This window comes from Canis lupus, chromosome 19 (assembly GCF_048164855.1).
Source record: "Canis lupus baileyi chromosome 19, mCanLup2.hap1, whole genome shotgun sequence".
NCBI lineage: Eukaryota > Metazoa > Chordata > Mammalia > Carnivora > Canidae > Canis > Canis lupus.
The window spans coordinates 3,115,903-3,134,103 of NC_132856.1; the positions used below are offsets into that span (position 1 = coordinate 3,115,903).

General features: G+C 53.7%; 2 long non-coding RNA genes across 3 annotated transcripts; one reads left to right on the forward strand and one right to left on the reverse strand.

Moving 5' to 3' along the window:
* Window positions 1-2,490: 2,490 nt before the first annotated feature.
* LOC140609700 (uncharacterized) lies at window positions 2,491-8,300 on the reverse strand. Its single transcript, XR_012011448.1, has 2 exons — window positions 7,834-8,300; window positions 2,491-5,148 (listed from the first exon to the last, which is right to left on the reverse strand). It is a non-coding gene; the product is annotated as an uncharacterized lncRNA (long non-coding RNA).
* Window positions 8,089-11,913, forward strand: LOC140609699 (uncharacterized). 2 transcript variants are annotated; one of them, XR_012011447.1, is made up of 3 exons: window positions 8,089-8,520; window positions 8,635-8,883; window positions 11,095-11,913. It is a non-coding gene; the product is annotated as an uncharacterized lncRNA (long non-coding RNA). The 2 variants fall into 2 exon arrangements; XR_012011446.1 differs by lacking the exon at window positions 11,095-11,913 and having other exon boundaries at window positions 8,635-9,017.
* The last annotated feature ends 6,288 nt before the right edge of the window (window positions 11,914-18,201 follow it).

Genomic DNA, 18,201 nt, shown 5'->3' on the forward strand with positions numbered 1-18,201 from the left:
GAAGATTTCTCCAGGTGAGGAAGAAGTGGAGGCAGATAATAGCTCCACGGAGGGGGCTGGGGCAGAGCTCCACTCCTGGGTGCCACAGGGAAAACAGCCTGATAGAGCTTCTGCAGAGAGAGGCACGTCGCACAGGGTGAGTGTCCTCTGCCCCCATTTCCCCGGCTCTAATCCTCTTGACTTTGCCTTGAGTCCAGTGGTTTGTGGGGCAGAGCCTTCCAGAAACGTGTTGAAATTAGCTCCGTGTATGGTGCTCTGCTGCCAGTAGGTAGCAGAGGGGCCCCTGCAGGCCCAGCCCCTCCTCAAGAGTCACCCCATCACTCCCAGATGGTTCTGTGGCCATCGCAGAGGGCATCACCCTTTTCTCACCCCCTATCAAACAGGGGGGTGTGGCCCTAGCACACGGCAGGTGCTTCACAATTACTTCCGAAGTGCCATTCCCTTACACAGGCTGCAGGCAGAGTTCTGGAGTGTCTTGGCTTAGCCCCAGCCAGGACGGAAAAGAATGACCAGGTCCCCTGGAAAGAAAGGTTAGCATTCTGTTAGCCAACATCACATGGCCATTGCAATGTTAGCTGCCTTCATGAAGACAAAGACGGGTCTCTCTTGATTGAGACATTTGCTGGGTGTCTTGGGGCAGGCTGGTCCTGAGATAAGGGCCAAGTTTAAGTCATATATTTAGGAGGTGGATCTAGGTAGCACCAGTAGGGAAATGGGGCTGAGACGAGGAAGGGAAAGAGACCGATGCTGTGCAGCCTCAAACAAGTCACCTAAGCTCTCTGATCTTTGTTTCTCAGTAGAACTAGGTACAGTAATATCTCTCTGAGAGGACTGGGGGGAGGTTAAAGGGAAGTGCCTGGCATAAACAAGTAGGTCATTATGTTGCAGTGCTGGAAGCCCTCTAAGCATCGAGGACTAGCCAAGCCCCACAGCAAAGGATATGACTACACCCCAGGTATGCAGCGCTGCATGGGATATGCACGGTTGCTGACCACTGCCAGGCCTGGGGCTCTTTCAGCTTTGCCCAGTGGGTTCTGCCCTCCGGGCTCCATGCAGGTCCAAGGACATGAGCTTCCTTGGGGACCCCGGGACTCCTTGGAACCCCCAGTGGATAGTAGGGGAGGGAAGGGGAAGGCTTTTCATCCTGAGCTCTGCTGGTCTTTTCAGACTCCACGTGGGTAGAGGTCAGTCCACACCACTTCCAACCAGGAGTGCTCCAAGGTTGAGTGGGCACAGCCATGAGGTCATCTGGGCAGGGGGACTGGAATCCTGGGGTCCATCTAATACCCGAGTCAGTGAGAGAATGCCTCACCAGTCGCTCTGCGACCTTGGCAACGTCCTTAGCCCTTCTGTACCTCCTTCTCAACATCTGTTAAATGGGGCTGCCAACTGTACCTACCTTCAGAGGGGAACTGAGCTCCTCCATGTAAAGAGTCCAGGCCCACAGTAAGTGTCCAGAAAATGCTGGCTGATAGTGCTAGGTGCTGGAGGAATGGTCAGGGTCCCAGGTGCCAGGACCACTGAGGGGCGGGAGCCTCAAGGCAGGTGGGGACAGACAATGTGCCTGTGGCTGACTTCATCAGGAGCACTAGGGAGTGCATGACACCCCAGGGGCACAGCCAAGAAGGGGCTGCCAGGTGAGCTGAGGAAGGAGGAGGGGGGTGTTCTGGGCCCCAAGCAGGCCTAGGCTCCAAGATATGTATGTGACCCACACGTGGTCAGCAGTGTCCTATGGCTGGCATGTCTAATCCCTGACACAGAAGATTTCATTGGTCCTCACAAGGCTCTGTCAGGTGGACAGAATCAGCCCATGTCTCAGATAAAGAAACCGAGGCACAGGCAGGTCAGATGCTCACTGGCTAGCAGAGCCATGATCCTTCCCAGAGAGCCTGCCTGAGGGTCTGTGCTCCTCTCACTCACTGCTTTGGAAAAGGGGGAGGGGCACTCTCCAGAAGTTGTTCCCTCCCCTGCCTCCACCCAGGATCCCACATCTCCTCCTTAGTCCTTGCCCCAGGCTCCACCTCTTCCCTAACCACCACCCCCCAGGCTCCATTTCCTGCCTGGTCCCCTCCCCCAGGGTCCCTTTCCTCCCTTGTCACCCTCAAAGCACCATCCTGCCCCCAGGCTCCATCTGCCCCCCCCATCTCCCGCCAGAGTGCCCCTTGTTCTCTGCATCTTTCCCTGAATGCACTCCCTCTGCAGCCAACTCTTCCTTGACTAAGCTGGGTCTCTGAGTTCAAGCATTGGCCCCGGGGGTGGGGGGGTGGTCCCTGACCCAGAGGGATGAAGAGAGACCTCAGGAGTGTTATCGGCCTTACCTCCCCTTTGTCCCAGGACCTGCTGGGCCTGGGCCCTATTTAGCCTGCTCTGCTTCCAACCCGGGCTCTCCACCCCTGCCTGCCTGCTGCAGAAGGGGGTGGGCAGGAAAGCTACTTCCTTCCAGGCCCACGGCTCCACATCAAACCCGTCCTCATTAAGAAGCACTGCGTGTGCCAGGGTGACATCTTTATTCGTGCGCCCGGAGACTTCAAAGCCTTCAGGAGATCTCCTCGGTGGATTAGACATGAAAAATGTCGGAGATGAGATGGAGCAAAGAAGCAGGCAGCCGCTCCAGGCGTTAATTAGGCAGGGGGTGGGGGCCCACAGGACAGGACATGTACCCGGGGCTCCTCAGCCTCCAGCCCAGGGTAGGGGGTGCCAAGGGCTGGCGTGTCTAGGGCAGGGAAGTCCAGCCTACTGCAGGCTCTCTAAGGCTTCGACCCCAGCTGCCTGTGGGCCAGGCCTTTCCCCATGGGACAATTCACTCTACAGTGACCGTGACCAAGCAGCTCCCCCACTGGCCCACAGATGTGGGCTTTCCCTTGCCCAGGGAAGGTCCTTGAGGCTGTGGGTGGCAGGTGAAGAAGAAGGAGGCACAGGCAGTCTAGGGAGGCAGGAAGGAGCAGTCCCAAACCCTGTGCTAAGTTCTCCAGGAGAGACAGGTCCAGGAGGCCATGCGAGCGAGGATGCCAGGCAGAGGGGACAGCACATGAAAGCTGTTCTCTTACTGGAGGGCCACCAGCGGGATCCAAACTGAGATGGACCAGGACAAGGAAGCCACGGGTGGTCTTCGGGATGGGGCAGTGTGGTCACTGTTGGGGTCTTGAGGATGCTTTGAGGGCCCGGCTGGAGCTGGTGCTGGGGCAGAGGTCTGAGGCCTGGAGAGCCATCAGGATATGGGGTGGTCCTGGTAAAAGACATGGACCTGAAGTGAGGAGCAGCCACAGGCATACAGAGGGGGCAGCGGGGAGGGAACCATCAGGTGAGGGGGTCCTGACTGATGTCCAGACTCCTGGAACCAGACAGAAGCTGGGCTGTCCCCCAACTGAGGCCAGGAAGAAAGGACAGGTATGGAGAGGATGCTGAGCCTGGTCTGGGGCCTGCTGGCTTGGAGGTGCTCCAGGATACCTGGTGAGATGGTCAGAGGTGGGGGAGTTTTGGAACCAGGGCTCAGGGGAGGCACGAGAAAGGGTGGGTGGCCCATCATCCACACACACAAGATTAAGGGCTGTGGGGGCAGGGCAGACTCTCTAAATGTCCTGTCTCCAAGGAGACTGTCTGAGGCCTCCACGGGTGCTGGGAAAGAGGTGAGCAGCCAAGCCTGGGGACGCAGAGGGCACGGTCTAACCAAGCCGAGGAACAAAGTGAGGGGCCCCAAAAAGGACCATCATCAGACCGAGGTGCCAGGGGGGACCTGAGCCCTGGCAAAGCAAGGGCACCATCTGTTTTAAAGGCCGAGGTGCAGACATGCCCCCCGTCCCCACCATGGTCCTTGCGCAGTGTCCGGGAAAGGGAGATGCTAAGACCCTGGGTGCTTCCCAAAACATTTCCTAGGGGGATGGGGAGAGGAAGCCTGACAGCTCAGGGGGCAACCGAGAAACGAGAAACGAATGTCTTTGAGCTTTCCTGGGCCTGCTAGATGGGGAGCGGGGGTGGGGTGGGGGGTAAATGTTTCATACATTAGCTTTCTCTCCCCCCTAAGGTAGGAAGGGGGAAATGGAGCTACTGATTGGCCCATTTGGGTGTCAGCTTTGATTTGGTGCGTGTCACCTGGGTGACTAATTGGAAAAAAACGCAGTCTCTGATCAAGAGGTGGCCTCAGAGTCTCCTGGCAGGTGATGAGGAATCTGTGGGGATCTCGGTGGGGATGGTGGTGCTGCTACTGGCTGAGGGGCAGCCACTCCAGGACAGGCCGACAGAATGTGTGGCTGTGCTCACGCCCCACATAAAACTCTCCCCTGCTCCCCCCACACCCCTGAAGGGCAGGGCATTGAAGGCAAGTGACTCTGCTTTTCCTGCTGGGGGGCAGGCAAAGGGCGACTGTCTCCAATCCTGGGGTACCCTGCACTGCTGCCGCCGGGTGAAGCCCCACACTGCGGCTACCACCCTCTGAGCCGCCTGCGAGCAGGGCCCATGCCAGGGCATCTGTGCTTCTGCTGGCATCTGTTCCCGCCTTCTGTCCAGGTTAAGTCCCCTCTCAGGTGAGCTGATGGAGCAGGGCTCTAGATGAACCAGATGGCCAATGCGAGTGCTGTAGCTCCCAGGGGCTCATGTGACCCAGGCAGAGGCATTCAGAGGCCGAGAATATTCGACTAAGATTTTGCCACACTTTTGGGAAAGAGGAGTCTCTTCCTTTTCACTAGGGGGTCACTAAGCTAGTAGGAGGCGGACAAGGAAATCATCAGTGCTTGAAGCAGGTTGGGTTCTCCAGGAAGTCAACTCTCAGGCAGATTTCAGTGAACAGGATGTTCATTAAAGAGGGTCCTGAGGATCAGGTCTTCAGAAGGCTGGTGAAGACGGAAGGGTGAGCAGAGGGAGAAGTGACAGCCTCAGCCACCCCCTGGGGATCCCTGGAGCTCAAGTGGCCCCTTCAGGATTGTCCTGAGTTGGGCTGAGTTGGCCGAGCCTTTTCTTCTCCCCATCATCAGCCATTGGGTCTGGGCCACCCAGGCAAAGTATGTGACCTCAGGCAAGACAGTTCTTGGCCGGCAGAGCAGGAGTTGAGAACGGTCAGCTCGACGGCCCTTCCAGCAGCCGAAGGGCGATGCGTCCTTCATCAGCAGGGCTTCTGTGCATACGGGGTCCACCAGGCAGCCACCTCTGTTACCCCTGGGGAAGGAATGAATGAAATCCAGGCCAAAGCCGAGGTAAGAAATGGAACCATGTTGAGACTCAAAGACCTTGTTTGAACTCCTAGCTTCTGCACTGCTTGGTGCATCTGAACTTTTTGCTTAAGCCAGTTTGAATTGGGTTTCTGTCCCTTGTCAATGAGAGAGGAGGACACTAAACCAAGCTTAGTCTAACTAGTCATTTTAGGGCTTAGCTAGAAAGGACGTGTGATGACAAGGACTGGGGAGCAGGGAGCCATCCCGGCGTCAGGAAGGAGCACACTGGAGCTTAGGTCAGAGGCAGCACAAGTGACGGCCAGGGCATCTGAAGCAGGCCAGGGTGGGGGCGGGAGAGGGTAGGCACACCAAGAAGGGAAGCAGGATGCACAGAGCTGGAGGGATGCCCGCAGGTACCCACCACACCCTCCAACCCTGCCTCCCAGGGTCCAGGGGTGCAGCACTGAGTGATGCAGACACTGGCTGAGGAGAGACCCCCGTTCCCAGGGCTGCAGTAGTTGCTTCAGGGGGTGGGAGGGTCACCCTAACAGGACCAGCCAGGGTCCAGGTACATCGGACCCAAGAGTTCTGTGGGAGCTGAGATCTCTGGCCAAGACCCACTGTCCACTTCTCTCTCCATCCCACTTCCTTCGTGTGGTCACCACCCAACCCCACCCACCTCCTCTGCGTGTCCTCCACTTCAACCCAATTAAAAGCAGGCTTCACCCTGTTGAACCTCCAGGCTTGTGCCCTCTGGGTCAGACCTTTTGGGCCAGGAGAACCTCCTGGGGGACAGGGCTTGGTCCCCAGCCATGTCTGATTGCTCTGTCACCCACATCTTCTCAACAGGCTCAGCACACCTGCATGTGCCTTTGTTTAGGAGTGTCAGGGAGAGGTGTGGGCTCAGAGAGGGGCGAGAGGGGAGGGGAAGTTCCATGGCAGGGATACATAAAGGAAAACAAAGTTCCTGGGTGGTGCAGTCAGTTAAGCATCTGCTTTTGGCTCAGGTCATGATCTTGGGGTCCTGAGATCAAGCCCCACATTCCATTCCCCGCTCAGTGGGGAGCCTGCTTCCCCCCTCCCTCTGCCCTTCCCCCAGCTCATTCTCTCTCTCTCTCTCTTTCAAATAAATAAAATCTTAAAAAAGAAAGAAAACAAAGTTCAGCTCAAACCAATGATCAAATCCTCAAGGCTTTGTGTAGGATGCCGAGCAATGTGGCTCAGAATTAAGGGAGAGAGCAAAGAGATGGGGAGGTGGGAAGGTGGATGGGTGGCTGCTTTAGCTGTTCCTCAACACCAGGCTGTCTGTGTGCCAGGCTTGCCACCGTGTTACTTTGAATGCCCACCCAGCAACCCTCATGGTGGGTTCTGTTCATTCCCTTTTAGGAACTGGCTTGTCTGAAGACCACTCAGCGACTTCATGGCTGTTTCCTTCACAGCAGGGAGTTGTGGGGCGGGGGCAGTATTTGGAGTGAAGTTATAACAAGAGACAGAGAAATAAATCTGCGAGAATGATTAAGTGATTCCCAGAACGAGTCTCCAAAATTACAGATTATCCCAGCTGGAAAGATTCTGGAGTCACAGACTCAACATCCCATTTCACAGAAGGGTAACTGAGCTTCTAAGTCGGCCCCACGTCCTCAAATAAATGACAGGACCAAGCTTAAAACCCCAGTCTCTAGCCTACTAGCCAGAGGCTCTAGACAGCCCCTGCTTGAGCTTCTGCTCCTCCTTCCGGAGACTCCGCCATCCCTCCCTGGGTCGGTGAAGGGGGAGAGGTCTGCAGAAGGCCCTTCTGACTGAGCTCTGATCTGCCTTTCTTCTGTTCAACCCCATCGTCTTTTGTAATTAGAAAATCAATTACTTTTTCTGAAAGAAACATGCCTGGTTCTAGAGAGGTGGATAAGAGGTTGGGAGTTGTCCTAGGCCTGGCGGGTGGAGAACCAGTGCCCTATCAGCCAGGCCAGGTGGCTGGGCCCACAGGTGTGTGTGGGGGGGTTGGGGTGGGGGAGTTGCAGAGAGGGGTGCACCAGCAGGGCAGCCACCTGGCTACTGCAATCCAGCAGCCAAGAAAGCAGAATCCAAGCACCTTTGGAAGAGGACCCCTTGGATTCGCACCCCACAGGGCGAACGGGCCTAAAAGGGACCCTCCTCGTGCCGCCGCCCTTTATGTGTGGGAACTGACAGTGTCCATCCAGCTGTGCCTGTCTGCTTAGAGTATGCAAGGCCAGGGCTCCCAGCGAGGTCCCCCACCTCTCTCCATCACTCACCCTACCCCAGCCATCAGCCTGTGCCCCCTCCCACCACAGGGCCTTTGCCCGGCCACTGTCTGCACAGAGACATCATTACCCCCAGGGCCTACTCCTGGGATCTCTGCTCATCAGGTCATGAGCAACCACTCCACCACACCCCACCTGGATTCCCTTCTCCCCCCTCTGCTGTGGTTTCTTCTAGAGCATATACAACCTTTTTTTTTTTTTAATGCATTTATTTATTCACGAGAGGCACAGAGAGAGGGGCAGAAACACAGGCAGAGGGAGAAGCAGGCTCCATGCAGGGAGCCCGATGCAGGACTCGATCCCAGGACCCCGGGATCATGCCCTGAGCCGAAGGCAGAAGCTCAACCCCTGAGCCACCCAGGCGTCCCCACATACAACCTCTAACATACTACACAACTCCTATCTCCTACCTCCACGACTGGGATGCAGACTCAGCCCTGATAACAGACTCGGGATAAAAAATCTTGATGCAGATCTGGCACCCTGGCTGTGGGAAGGCCACAGTCAGCCCTGGAGAGGGGCTAGCCTTGTCAGTGTTTGCCTGGAGCTTACTTCCCTGTGCCATGCCCAGCTCATTGAAAGTCGCCGGCACATGGGGCTATGAAGCAAAACACAGAACGCAGTGCTCCTCAGAGAGCATTGTGATGAAGACGGTTGGAACCCAGGATAGATCCCCCAGAGGAGGGAATCTTGGAGGTCAAAAAGCAGGCAGCAAGAGCCAGCCCCAGTCCCTGCGTTGGGAGTCTACTCCATGCCACCTGCAGAGATCTGATTGTGTCTGGATTAAGGAAACCGTCCTCAACATAGTTGGTATCCTTGCCTGCTGGCAGGCACACCATCTCCCCAGAGGCTCCCCAGGCTCCCTCCCACCTGTGCTGGTCTACAGAGAAGGTCCCTTCACTGATGAACACCACCTGGTGGAAATACCTGGGAGGTTACACCTGCCACTTGGTCACACCCCCATGACAGTAGGCAGCCAGGCCTGTGGTCACCTGGTCCAGGGAAGTTCAAAAGTCCGGCACCCTCCCCTCAAGACAGTACAACTCCAATGAGATTTATTCTTCAGAACTCTCCCCTGGTCCAACCCCAGTGGAGTGGTAAGTTCATTAGAAAGGAAATAGAAGTTTTCAATCGTATTAGTTAGAAGATGGTCATTATCACTTATAATAATATATACACACATGCATTAAGCTGTCATTTTCCCCTATTAGATTGGTGAATACAAAAAGGTTTGCTAATACACTGATGGGAATGCAGGCAAAGAGACACACCACCCTCCATGCAGGAGGCCTTGGCATACCTGTCCACATTACAGACACACCTGCCTGTACCCAGCATTCGCTTCTGAGAAGTTCGCCTGTGGGGATACAAGGACTTGAACTCGGAGATGTATGTACATAGACAGCAGGCAGCAGAGGACAGAGAAACAATCTCAGCGCCCATCCAAAGGGGTTGGCCAGGTGAGTTGCAACATACCTATAAAAGAGAGCCCTCCACAGCCACTTCGAAAAGAAGGAAGCAGATCTCTATGTGTGAATATGGAATAATCAGGCATGAAGACTCTGAAAATTAAAAGGCATGAGGTAAAACACCCTGTAGGACGTGCTACTGCTGGTGTGTGTGGGGGGGGATATAGGTTTGTGTGTCTGTGCAAAATATCTCCAGAAAGATGCTCATGAAATCAGGTTCCTGATCTCAGAGATGAGTCGCCATCTCTGAGATCAGGAACCAGCTGTCAAAGGTGGAAGACAGCACTGTATTTTGACTCTCACTTATATGACCTTTCCAAGAAAAAAAGTTTTAACAGTGTAGAATAGTAACAGATGTTTGAGACCCTGGGGAGGAGAGCACAGTGCCAGGAAGCCGCAAGGAGGGTCCTGAGCCTGATTTGGCAGGACAACCGGCAGTGGTACCCGAGCTGCCCAGAGGAGCCTGGGAAGAAGGAGGGGCAGGAGCTGCTCCTACCAGCAGAAACTGAGTATACTTAAGGGTGGGCATATTAGGGGATCAGCCCTCAAGAGGGTTCCCACCAGAGGTAAGCATATTCAGGTGCTAAGGGATGATCTGGAAAGATCCACAGGTGGGGTGGAGAGGGGATCCCAGGGATAGGACTCCACCTCAAGGACCTCAGGTCATAGCCCCTTCCACACACATGTACCTTCTACTTAAAACACCTCACGGGCTGCCCATGGTCACTCTCAGAATAAAGATGAAAGCCCTTCCCAAGGTCTACAGGGCTCTGTGTGGTCAGCCTGGCCTCTCGTGTGGCCACAACCCTATCCTGCCCCCACCCCCCTGTGCATATGCCCCAGGGTCACCTGCCTGGAACCCACCAAGCCCCTTCCACCACAGGCTCTCCTGGGAGGCTTTTCCTCACCTTCTCCACTGGCACCACCCCACCAGGTTAACTCCTGTTCATCCTTCATGGAAGCTCAGGCATCACCACTTCAGGAAGTGGCCTCCCTTGCAAGCACACACACTCACCTCTGAGACGCTTGCTGGTGCTTCTAATAGTCATTTGTGCAAGCCTTGAAGCCATGTCTGTCTCCCCACACATGACCATTCACTCCAGAAAGACAGAGAGCACCTACTTTTTTTCTATTCTTTTCTATTCTATTCTATTCTATTCTATTCTAATTTTATTCTATTCTATCTGTTCTATTCTGTTCAACTCTTTTCTATCTTGTTCTATCCTATCCTATCCCATCCCATCCTACTCTATCCTATCCTATCTTATTCTGTTCTATTCTTTTCTATTCTAACACACTCAAGCACACATACAGGCCATAGAGTGCAGCTCACTGAATTTCTACACACCCATGTAAACATGACTACACTCCAGCAATTTCTCATGTCACCCCCCTCAAGGGTGACCACCATTCTGACTTCCACCAACTTAGATTCACGCTGCCAGCTTTTAAGCTTTCTACATATTTAGTCATAGAGCAGGTGCTCTGTGTGAGGTAGGATCCGTTTTGTCAAGGGTGGCTGTGGGCCGTCTGTTCCCAGTGCCATGTAAGAACCCACTGTACCGATATACCAAAGCCAATGGGCTTGGGAGCTGCTTCTGGTCTGGGGTCATGATGGATAACACTGCTATGCATGTTCTCATACAAGCCTTTTGATACACATGTGTAGACATTCTGTTGCTGTAGACTCAGGCATGCAATTGCCAGGTAGTGAGATAAAGGTGTGCTCGCTTTAGTAAGCAGCGGAAGGCCACACGGTTTCCAGTGTGGGTGCCCCAGGTCACACTCCTGCCTACACAGGGGTGGGGACGGCAGGAGGCTCCACGTCCTCGGCCGCACTGTCCTCTTGGGGGCTGTTCTCTTCACCTAGCCATTCTGACGAGTGGTCATGGGCCTTCAGTGGATCACATCAGTTTTTACTCACTCTTTATCTCCATGCCTGACACCATGGGTAGACATTTAATAAGTATTTGTCAAAGAGAGGAGAGGGGAAGGAGACAGAATGGGAGAGAGGGAAGGCAGGAGAGAGGGAGGGAAGGAAAGGAGGGGCTGTCTCTTAAATTGGTTTGCTTCTGCCTCTGAACCACGAAGCCAGCAGGCTCCATGGATCTGGCAAGAATGCCCTCAGCCCTGGGGACAACTCCTCAGGCAGAGATCAGAAGTCTAGAACAACATAGGCACTTTGATCTCTCTCTTGCTAAGATGGAAACATTCCTGGAGGATGGGCAGGAGGTGGACACTTCTGGACCAGCACAGCCTCCCCAGGAAGGAGCGAAGTCAGGAAGATGAAGAGAAATGGTCCAGGTGGCACCTCTCAGGCTGGGAACAGAAAGCAGAGAGAATCAAAGGCGTCTCCAGAACAACCCTGGCCGGGGAGGCGGGGACAGAGGCCGGGGAGCCTCTTGAGGAGGCCACAGGTCCGGGCCTCCCCTCCCCTCTGTTCCCCAGGCACACAGCGGAATTGGACAGAGGGAAGGCAGAAGGGAAGGGTGCAGTTCAGGCCTCGGCGTCGAGGGAGAGAGGGAGCGCAGGTCAGGCCAGGGAAGGGCCGCGTGGGCCTAGGCGTCCTGCGTGCATGTGTGTGTGCCCCAACGCGGGTGCATGTGCCTGCGTGTGTTTAATTTAAACTTCAACAAAAGAAAGCAAAGATGGCCTTAGTAATATCCATGAAAGGAACATACTGAACACCGTGCAGAGGCTCGGGGTGAAACAGCACTAACAAGCTCAGGACTCCCTTCCAAAGCCCTGGCCGTGCGCCGGGCCGTGTGCTCACTGCTTACTACGTGCTGATGAGCTTCCTCACAGCTCTGCTCAGTGGACACTATTCCACCCCACCTCTGAGATGAGAAAACAGAGGCACACCCAGGGGAGCCACACAAGCAGCACAGAGTGGCCCCCATCCAGGGCTTGAGCCGCTGCCGTCCAGCTCCAGAGTCTACACTCCTGGAGAATCACGAGAAGATGCAATTAATCGTGATTTTCCCTTTTACTCACACTTTTATATGCCAAATAGCTACAAAATACATGTCTTACTTGTGAGAAATAAAAGGACATAGAGAAATTCGATTGTGCTGGGGCATTTTAACTAACACTCTTTTATGAAATATTAAGGAACAAAAAATGAGCAAGGAGGATCTGAGCTCTGTAATTAAGAGGATGAATTAATACATAAACATCTATCATTATGCCCAACAGGGAACATGCCACTGGGGTGAGTTCCATGGAACAGCTGTGAAAGCTGATCCTTGGGTTAAGTGTCTGCCTTCGGCTCAGGTCATGATCTCAGGGTCCTGGGAGTCAGGCTGCCTGCTCAGCGGGGACCCTGCTTCTCCCTCTCCCTCTGCCCACCCGCCTTGCTTGTGCTTTCTTGCTTTCATGCTCTGTCTCAAGTAAATGAGTAAAATCTTAAAGTAAAAAAAGAAAAGCTGATCGTTTGGTCAGTCACGGTGCCAGTGTCAAAAAAAAAAAAATGTTTGAACAGATATTTTAGAGATGACTGCCTGGACCACAATAAAATAAAACTGGCAATAAATTCTTTCTAAATAAAGAAAGAAAATTGGAGATTTAAAACTCTTCTCCTAAATAACATGTAGGTCAAGGAGGAAATCAAGCACACAACAGACTACCTGGAAAACAATGAACACAGAGCCCCACATATCAAAACCTCTGGGACAGTCCTCGCCAGCCTCAGAGGCTCCTCCACGACTTTAAATGCTCTTATTGTCAAAAACCCACTCGCACATACAAAGAGAACATGAACAGATGAGGCTTTCAACCTCAGGTTTTTAAGAAAAGAACAAACCCAAAGGAAAATGGGAGAAAGGAAATAATAAAGATAAAAGCAAATAAATAAATTAGGGAACATAAAAGCATGAACATAATAAATAAATAACAGACCTGGTTCTTTTGAAAAGAAACTAATAAAACAGGGGGGGAAACCTCCTATAAATCGAATCAAGGAAAACTCTGTAAATGTGAAGGTCTTCCCACTTCAAATTCAGTGCTCTTTAATTTTTTAAAGACAGGCAGGCTATTAAAAAGAGAAAACAAAAAAAGAAAGAAACAATCTCTGCTAAAGACCATAGGGAGGGGAAGCTAGACATAGCACAGATGCTCCTCTATGGTAGAACCTGTGGGATTGGGGTCACAAAGTTCCCCAGCCTCAATCCAGGAGCATCCTCATCTCAGGACACAGGGGTGAGGGCTCCATGGGGGACTGTCCTTCCAGAGGTCCTGAGTGCGTAGAATGAGTGAGGCCCAGTGGCCCTGTGCCCATTTCACAGATGTGAATCATCAGTTCAGACAAAGCTAAGTGACGTCAAAGCCCCCCTCCCCAGCTCTGGCCACCTCTGGGCCCCCTAGAAGAGCCTCCCACCGCATCCTCTATTACTCTCTTATTAATTTTCTTTTCTGATTCATTTCTCTCTTTTTAAGATTGTATTTATTTATTCATGAGAGACACAGAGAGAGAGAGAGGCAGAGACACAGGCAGAGGGAGAAGCAGGCTCCCTGTGGGGAGTCTGATGTGGGGACTCGATCCCAGGACCCCAGGATCACGCCCTAAGCCAAAGGCAGACACTCAACCACTGAGCCACCCAGTGTCCCTTCTGATATATTTCCTTCCTGGGTTCTTATTTCTAAGCGAGGAAGCAGAGGTCCTAACAGGTCCAAGTGGACCCCCGACAACGGTAATCACCAGCAAACCAGTTCCAGGTCCATGGTCTCCTGGAGCCACGGAGGCAGCTCTCCACGGGGCAGCAACACTCGCCCCCACCTCTCCCCCCACACACACATCTCAGCTCTCCTCACAAGAGCCACACAAACAATTTAGTTTGTTTTATCACTGCTTTGATATGAAGATTAGGTGGTTTCAGGATTCGCATGGCCAGACTGGTGGCTTCAAGTGACTAAGTGGAGAGTTTATTTTAATGGCCAAATTCATTTTAAAATGATCCCACAACCATTATCAACCGACAGGCCCATTAATTTAACATTTTTACTTAATGGAGTCCATTTTGGCAGGAGGGTAGGAGGTGAATGAGATGCTGGTGTAACTTATGAGAATGTAACTCAAACTGGTTCAAGCAAAACAAAACCAAACACAAAACCAGACTGACTCCCTGGGCTCGGGCCGGGCTGGATCCAGAGGCTGGGGCGAGGCTGTCACAGGTCCCTCCAGCTCCTCAGCGTGCAGCCAGCCGGGCACCCCTGGACTTCCAGCAGAGGCCTGGTGACACTGCAGATGTCACCCGTGCTCATGCCACAGGTGGACTTCCTTCTCCAAAGGAAAATGAGGGAGCTGGTGCCACCCTACCATGGGGCGTCTGCAAACCTGGAGGTTCATGAAGGTGTCCTGTTTCTCCAAAGCCGTTTTGAAAGACGCAGGCTGAAGGGTTTGGGTGTTACAGTGTCTGTGCCTTACGTTCAGAGAGTTCAGCAGAGATAAAGGGCATTCAGGGGGGAGGATGGAGGAGCAACCAGCCACGGCTACAGCAGCCACTGCAGGCATTCAGATTGCTTTCAGCCACTCCTTCAGTATTTCCATTTTAAATGTTTTCATAAGAAAGGTGGCAGAGGAGTTGCCAGTTAAATTGGGTCTGGTTTTTTTAAGATTCTATTTATTTATTCGACAGAGCAGGAGCAGGGCTCGTGGCAGGCGGAGGGGGCGGGAGCCGCAGCTGTGGGGCTCCATCTCAGCAGCCGGGATCATGACCCAAGATGCTTGACGGGCTGCGCCACTCAGGCGCCCCTAAATTCTTTTCAAACAAGGGTTAGTGCACATGTTGCTGGCGACCGTGGAGTTCCTGCGCGGGAGGGAGCCTGAGGGCCGCTCTCCAGGCGCAGTGAGCAAGCGGCCGGGAAGGAGCCTCTGGCACAATCCCACCCCAGGGTCCCGGCGGAGGAGGCCCCGTGCCTGGGCCTGGGCTTCTCCCGGAGCCGGGAGCTCTTGGCCCCGGGGCTGTGCTGCGGACAGAGACAAGGTGCCACAGCCGCCCCGCAGCCCGGCTCAGGCCCTGCCTCTCCCACCCTCCGCGCTCAGCCAGACAAGAGGGCCTTCTTCCCTGGGTGTCTGCCTCCAGCCCAGGGGGTCGGAAGCGGTAGAGTCCCGACCATGAGACCAGCCTTTTCTGTCACAGCAAAAAGTGGGTGTGGAGGAGACTTCTATTGTCCAGGGAGGGCCAGATGGGGAGGCGGGAGTGATGGGCTTCCAGCTGATCCATAAACACTCAGATTTCATCAAGGCTTCTTTTGATAAGAAGGACAATGCCTCTGGAGGAAGCGGCATGCAGACTTTGGAGTCTGATAACGCTGGGCACCACTCCAGCTGGGCCAGGTCTCTGGTGGGTGACCTCGGACATTTATTAAACTTCCTTGTTGCCTCGATTTGCTCATCCATGAAATGGGGATAGTACCTCCCACCCGGGTTGTGATGGTTCAGGAATTCTCCAAGAGGCCACAATCTAAGGACTGCATTCCAGACCACAGCTCAACTAATCACTCTGCTGTTGGAAGTGGAGGCTGAATGACAGCTTCCCAGCCCAGCCCCCAGCCCCGATCCTACCACACAATCCCACACTCCATCAGAGACTGCTGGAACACATGGTGTGTTTGTTAAGCTCTTCAGGATTCCTGGGTGCATCCATCCAGATGACCTTGGGGGAGAGAGCTCAAGACGGTGTCACATGGACCCCCCCCCCGGGGGTCCCGGGCTTCCAATCCCCAGGTTCCAGCCTCACTGAGAACATAACCCAGACCAACAGCATCTCGGATGCATCCACAGCTCAGGAAGCCCCAGGTAGTGCCGACAAGTGTAAGCTCAGACTCCCCTGTCTCAGGAAGGTCCATGCATACGTGCAAACACACACACACACACACACACACACACACACGGGAAACAAACACAAGAGTAAAAAGAACTTTCAGAAACACGCTAACTCCTCCTATCCATTAAGCATTTACCATCTGCGGAGCTCCTTCACGTCCATCGTCCATCGCTCGCCTGAGTCTATCACCCTGGCCATCTGGCCACTTGATGCTGAGAAGTGGGTCTTCACTTTGGTTCCCCATCGTCACCAGCAGTCGCAGGTATTTCCACCGCCCCCCTGCCTTTCCATCAGGAGGCATTTAAGAAACACCCTCCCCTGTCCCAGCTCCGGGACACATAAACCCTCTAGTGGTTTTTATCCAGCTGCTCTGTGTGTATCTCCCCGCTGAGCAGCCCTGGGCAAGGCCTGTGTCCCTGCCTGCAGGCCTGGAGGCTCCAGAAAGGGTGGAGTGGCCCAGGGGCTGCTGGAATCCAGCTGCAGGGGTCGGCAAATTAGGGCCTACAAGCCAAATGCCACCTGCCACCTATTTCTGTACAGCCCTCAAGCTAGGAATGGTTTTTACATTTATAAGTAGTTGGGCAAAGCAATTTTTAAGGGGGATGCCTGAGTGGCTCAGTCAGTTGAGGGTCCGTCCGGCTCTCAGTTCCAGGTCAGGGTGCCATCCCAGGGTCCCGGGATGGAGCCCCACCAGGCTCCATGCTTGGTGTGAAGTTGGCCTGCCCCTCTCTGCCTCTCTGCTCCTCCCACCTCGATCTCTCTCTCTCTCTCTCTCTCTTTCTCTCTCTCAAATAAATAAATAAAAGCTTTAAAACAATTTTTTAAGGATAGTTCTCTTGTGGCACAGGCCAATTTTATGAAATCTAAATTTTGGTGCCCATAAATAGTTTTATTGGAGCATAGCCGTACTGGCTTGTCTATGCACTGCCCGTGGTGCGCTCACACGCCCGCGGCACAGCCGGACAGCAGCAGCAGTGACCAGGTGGCCTGCAAAGCCGACATTATTTACTACTTGTCCCGGGGCAGAGCCGCTCTGCCGACCCCTGCATTGTAACCTCCCCCCACCCCCGTGTCACCCAGAGGCCCCAGTGTCTTTTTCCACCAGCTCAGTGCTGGGTTTGGCTAAATGTGTGTGAGCAGATGTGAACGTGAGCAGAAGCCCTAACCATGCGTGCCTGGCTGGCTTTGCTCTTTGCTCGGGAATATCGTGCCTTGGGAAGCCGCCCCTCTGAGGACCGGGAGCGGCAGAAAGCAGGTGACGCCCTGGCTTCTGTGGGCCAGCCCCCTGGTGACGCCGGAAGCAGGGGTGAAAAATCAGTGTTTCTGTCAGAGGCCACTGAGTTTTGGGTGGTTTGTTAAATAGCATTTCTGTGGCCATAGCGACTGAGACTGTGTAACAAGAATGAATCATAAAAATAACTAGTTTAACACTGGTTACTTTGTTTGTTTTTAAGATTTTATTTATTTATTTGACAGAGAGAGAGCACACAAGCAGCTCACAAGCAGAGGCAGAGGGAGAAGCAGGCTCCCCGCTGAGCAGGGGCCCGATGTGATCCCAGGACCCCGGGGTCACACCCTGAGCCGATGGCAGATGCTCAATGGCTGAGCCACCCAGGTGCCCCTTCCTGCTACCATCCTCTGCTTCTTCTCCCCCCCCCCCCCCCAGGACTTACCACCTTCTGACAGGATTTATTTTCTTATCGATTTCATTTCTTTCCTCTCTTCCCCAGGGCAGAGGTGAGGGCAAGGATACTTGTTTTTGTGGAGGCCGAGAAAAATTAAGGCCATCCCACCTAAAGTTTAGCATTAGCACAAGTACAGCCATCTTAGGTCCCTGTGAATAAGAGCTGAACTTTAAGGGGAAAAACTGCAGAATGTCCTCAATGTCCTCGGCAGGTAATCCCATATCAGAAAGACAACAGAGCCCACGCCCGTGGTAGAAAGTCCCATCTTAGAATTCCTCCACCCCTTCTGGAAATCCCCTAGACCAGCCTATAAAAAACCCAGCTGTAACCCACCTCGGGGTCCAAGTCCCCGCTCCGCTGTGTCGGGTGTACTTGGACCCAAGCTCGAGCTTGCTAATAAACCCTCGTGCGCTTGCATCGGTGTCGGCTCCTTGGTGGTTTCTCGGATTCGCAATCTTGGGCACAACAGTTTTGTTCACTGCTGACCCACTCCCGTGATCCTGTGTCTCCTCTCCTTGGGCCCCTCAATCCTTTCCCAGCACATTCAGGGAACTCAGCCCTACCTGGTCTGTCCTACCCTCACCCTGCGACCTCTCAGACCTCCTCTTCCTCTCACTCACCCTGTTTCTGCCACCCCAGACTCTTCATGATTCCTTAAACAAACCAGGCACACTCTGCTCCAGGGCCTTTGCACTGGCTGTTGCCACTACCCAGAATACCTGTCCCCCAGACAGATGTGTGGCTGCTTTACCACATCCTCTGTGAGGCCTTCTCTGAGTGCCTTCATTTAAACTGTAAGT